Here is a 5,422-nt window from a genome sequence, read left to right as displayed (position 1 = left end):
TTTGTGATATTATGAGAACTTTAATTTTGTTTATGTAGTAATTGGATTTAGTTTCTTTTATAAATTTCTTATATGGCTTCTTCTTGTCCCTATAGAATCACAGTTTGTTTGCTTCAGATTTATGTGAGATTGTTCATAAATAGCTTATAGCTCCACCCTCTTTCTTTTTATATCTGCTGTGGCCAAATTTTTATTGCAATCATCATTGTATTCCAACATACCAATAGATATGTGAGATCTGTGTAACAGGATAATGTTTTATTGAATGATCCCCTTCCCTTATTTATGTTCCCTGTTACATATATATCACTCCTGTCATTTGAATGCATTAGTCTTCATAGGTTCTGTAGGTTTACTTGCTTTGTTTGTCGCTACTCTCTAAAGATTTTTTCTGTCAGTGTTACCTTATCTACTACCTCTATTAATACCACATAGTAGTCAGCAGTAGCTGTGCTTTAGGACATGTACTCTTTGTCTGTGTTAGGGTATATTGGTAATTACACGATCTATTAATGTCTCTGTATCTTTACTGCACCTTGTGGGACTACTTACAGATGTGGATTACAAGTGTGGATTAGATCATTGAATCATTGTATAAAGATGGATTAGATCATTGAATCGTTGTATAAAAGATAGTGTATCAATTTTTAGATCATGCACTACTATGATGTATGGGAACTGCCTAACAGCTTTGTCTAACAAAACTTTTAGCTCCTTTAGAAAATCATTTAGCTGACTGTTTGGTGATCTATATACCATAATATCGAACACTTTCTCCTCTGAATGTTGTCTGTATTGCTGCCGATTCAAATAGCGTTTCTATACAGCTGTCCACTGTTCATGGAATGCAATCCATTTCATAGTGTGCACACACTTCAACTCCTCCACCTCTCTGTTGACATCTAGTGAATTAAGCCACCTTTTTATAGTCTTGTACATTGTAAAAACTAATTTCATGTTTTGCTGCTACTAGATCTTTTATCCCAACTAATTTACTTGATACACACTGTATGTACATATAGTATAAGCATTTATACACTCCTGGAAATGGAAAAAAGAACACATTGACACCGGTGTGTCAGACCCACCATACTTGCATACTTGCTCCGGACACTGCGAGAGGGCTGTACAAGCAATGATCACACGCACGGCACAGCGGACACACCAGAAACCGCGGTGTTGGCCGTCGAATGGCGCTAGCTGCGCAGCATTTGTGCACCGCCGCCGTCAGTGTCAGCCAGTTTGCCGTGGCATACGGAGCTCCATCGCAGTCTTTAACACTGGTAGCATGCCGCGACAGCGTGGACGTGAACCGTATGTGCAGTTGACGGACTTTGAGCGAGGGCGTATAGTGGGCATGCGGGAGGCCGGGTGGACGTACCGCCGAATTGCTCAACACGTGGGGCGTGAGGTCTCCACAGTACATCGATGTTGTCGCCAGTGGTCGGCGGAAGGTGCACGTGCCCGTCGACCTGGGACCGGACCGCAGCGACGCACGGATGCACGCCAAGACCGTAGGATCCTACGCAGTGCCGTAGGGGACCGCACCGCCACTTCCCAGCAAATTAGGGACACTGTTGCTCCTGGGGTATCGGCGAGGACCATTCGCAACCGTCTCCATGAAGCTGGGCTACGGTCCCGCACACCGTTAGGCCGTCTTCCGCTCACGCCCCAACATCGTGCAGCCCGCCTCCAGTGTTGTCGCGACAGGCGTGAATGGAGGGACGAATGGAGACGTGTCGTCTTCAGCGATGAGAGTCGCTTCTGCCTTGGTGCCAATGATGGTCGTATGCGTGTTTGGCGCCGTACAGGTGAGCGCCACAATCAGGACTGCATACGACCGAGGCACACAGGGCCAACACCCGGCATCATGGTGTGGGAAGCGATCTCCTACACTGGCCGTACACCACTGGTGATCGTCGAGGGGACACTGAATAGTGCACGGTACATCCAAACCGTCATCGAACCCATCGTTCTACCATTCCTAGACCGGCAAGGGAACTTGCTGTTCCAACAGGACAATGCACGTCCGCATGTATCCCGTGCCACCCAACGTGCTCTAGAAGGTGTAAGTCAACTACCCTGGCCAGCAAGATCTCCGGATCTGTCCCCCATTGAGCATGTTTGGGACTGGATGAAGCGTCGTCTCACGCGGTCTGCACGTCCAGCACGAACGCTGGTCCAACTGAGGCGCCAGGTGGAAATGGCATGGCAAGCCGTTCCACAGGACTACATCCAGCATCTCTACGATCGTCTCCATGGGAGAATAGCAGCCTGCATTGCTGCGAAAGTTGGATATACGCTGTACTAGTGCCGACATTGTGCATGCTCTGTTGCCTGTGTCTATGTGCCCGTGGTTCTGTCAGTGTGATCATGTGATGTATCTGACCCCAGGAATGTGTCAATAAAGTTTCCCCTTCCTGGGACAATGAATTCACGGTGTTCTTATTTCAATTTCCAGGAGTGTATTTCAATCTAAATTTTTTATTTCATCTTTATCCCCAGCTGCTGGTATAAAAATCCTGTCTTTCTGGAGTTTGTGATTGTTGGCTCTTCCTCCTCTCCCCAATTTTACTCATGCCTTCTCTGCTGGTGATAAGGCTCCTTCCTCTGGTGAGGTCAGTGATGCGTCTGCTTCTGAAGGGCAGAGCTGTATTTTTTTCTTATCTTTTATCCAAAGTTTGTAGCAGTCTTCGTGTTCCAGTAGAGACCGATGCTGCTTCTTCCTCTGGAGACGAAAGTGACGTTTCTTCTCCTTCTTGTTTCCTGTCCTGAGTCTCTGATGGTCCTTATCTTCCTTCTTTCCCTTCTTGTTGATAGTGGACTTGATCTTCTGTTTTCTTGTCTTGAGTAGTTGGTAATTTCCAGTATTTCTCTTCACATAAACGTTTTTCTAAAATTGTTTCTGTGCAGTCCACGTTTCGTAAAATATTGTCCCACTGAGCTTGTAGCTTCAATAAATGTGACATTTTGAAAATAGCTACATATCTTCTGGAATTTTCTGTTTGTGCTCATAATTTCTTTATTTACACATGTGGCTTGAGTCAGATCATACCTCTGTGAAATGCTTACGAAAAAAGCACATGAATTCCTTCTAAAGTGTCTTTGAGCCCCATGATTGCATGGCAACTTTCATTCCTGTAGGTGTCGTTTCCTCTGCCAATAATAACACATTTTGAATCTTTTTTATTAATGACTCACAGTCTTTTAGTACTTCACATAGAGGGGTACCTGGCTTGGTAATGCCAGTTACTTCGAACTTCATTTGCATGACTGCCGTATGACCCGCTAAGCATATGGCTATCAGAAAGTATACACATTTCTTACTTTTCATATTTAACGACTCATTTCACAAGCATTTTGTCTTTTTTAGAATATTTGAAACACTTCTTGTTGATGAGCGTTTGAGTTTTGTTTTGGCTTGTCTGGCCCCTAAATCGTCCATTGCTATCAGCTTGAAATTATTTGTTATTTCAATTTCATAATTTTTTTATTTGGTTTTGCAAGTCATTTGAATCATATCAGCTGTTATTAATGTTTTGTATTTTTTTCATCTCATGACAAATATTTCACAGATCATCTGATTGTGCTGCACAGGAGACATGTTACTTTTTGCCTTATACATAGTTATATAATTCTCTAATATTACATTTACCAGTACAGATCTATGTTGAACACAATAATATTATTGAATTGTTCTTCTCATCGTCTAGAAGTACTTAGTGTTCAATTTTTCCAGACACTATTTTAAAAATCAGTAGTACACACAACATGATGATATAAAGTAGTCACACTGTTCAAATGATCAAGACATTATTCACAAGTTCCTCAACTGAGTAGTAGCATTTCTCTCATCAGGAGATCATGTAGTCTTCATTTGTGTGATTCTATCTCCATGGTCAATACATCTTTACCCTTGAATTTATTGTATATTATCATTCCTATGTACTAGGGCGTCTTTTTATGGAGTTTTAAATGATTTGTTTGAAACTTTAAATTTCTTTGTATCTACTGTTGTACATTTGTTTTAAATGGTTTTTTTCAGTTGGTTCAGGATTGGTTTGTAAAAAGATGATAATCTCAAAGATGTAAAGTGCAGGGATAGGTAATATTTTCAGGTCCTTGAATAATGGGTGACATGATGTTCTTGAAAGGGGAGCACACATTTTTCTAACAATTCTTTTTTGAACTAACTGAATTCGTGCCATGTGGCTTGAATTCGACCAAAAAAAATACGCCGTTTGTAATTATGGATTCACAGTAACTGTGATAGTCATTTTGCTGTTGTTCATGTTTGTTACACCACATAGCATGTCCATTGCAAAAGATGGGCTATTTAATTGCGAAAAATACCTTTTCCCTAAAGAAATAGTTAAAGATAAAGACGCAGAGATATCATAAGTTAAAATATTAGATGTAAGAATAGTTGTAGTTTGTTTGTACAAGACACCAACTGTCGATATTATAAACTTTCTAAAAAACTTAGAATGGCTGCTGAACAAACTAATGCATTGTAATATAAGAGACATTCTATATGGTGATTTAACTATAGACTTTGCAAACAAAAAACAGATTTACTGATCCTCCTTTCAACCTTCAACTTACAAATTACTGTAGAAACATCAACACCTATCAAAAACCATCAGTCTTGTGAGTTGACCAGATATTCATTACCGTGTAAAATAAACCATCTAACATATGGAAATGAGTAAAAAGGACAAATTTATTTGTTATATATGTTCTGGAGTACTACATTTATTTTCTTTGTTTAAGATCATTCCTTGCTGTATGTGTTTTCTTTGGACTTCTGTAACAAGTATTCACTATTCAGTTTTCTTTCGATCTATTGTGTTACAAAATAAAATCCTATTTAATCACCTTCAACGTATTACTTGTTAAAGAAGAAAGAATCATTTCCAACGGGTTATGGGCCCAGGAACGCAAGACAAATAATTGTGTGATGTGAGATAAGTTTTTCGACCACACTTTTAGAGAAATGTAACATAACCTCAAGATTGAAAATGAAGTCTTCCACATAAATAAACTCAAAGGTGCCGAAAATTGGAACTCTTGGAAGTTCCAAGAACGCATAGTGTTGAAATAAAACAATGCTTGTATTGTTGTTGATGGTTCATATTAACTGCCCAAAGAAATATAATAATGCTGCATACAACAAGATGATTGCTGCCTCGACAAAATGGACACAAAAGCTCAACGAATTATTGTCACATCAGTTGAAGAAAAAACTATGCTGCATATTACGAACTGTAACACATCTCATCAAATGTGAGATAAGTGTCTAATTATGAACAAAAATCTGGAACCAATGTTTACATGTTACTGTAGCAGTGATATAGTTTGCAAAAGAAACCAACAGATGATACAGTTGCTAGAACTGAAGATCTTGCACATCACTTGCAAA

Source organism: Schistocerca americana, chromosome 9 (assembly GCF_021461395.2).
Source record: "Schistocerca americana isolate TAMUIC-IGC-003095 chromosome 9, iqSchAmer2.1, whole genome shotgun sequence".
Taxonomy (NCBI): domain Eukaryota; kingdom Metazoa; phylum Arthropoda; class Insecta; order Orthoptera; family Acrididae; genus Schistocerca; species Schistocerca americana.
Note: the sequence above shows the minus strand (reverse complement) of the source record.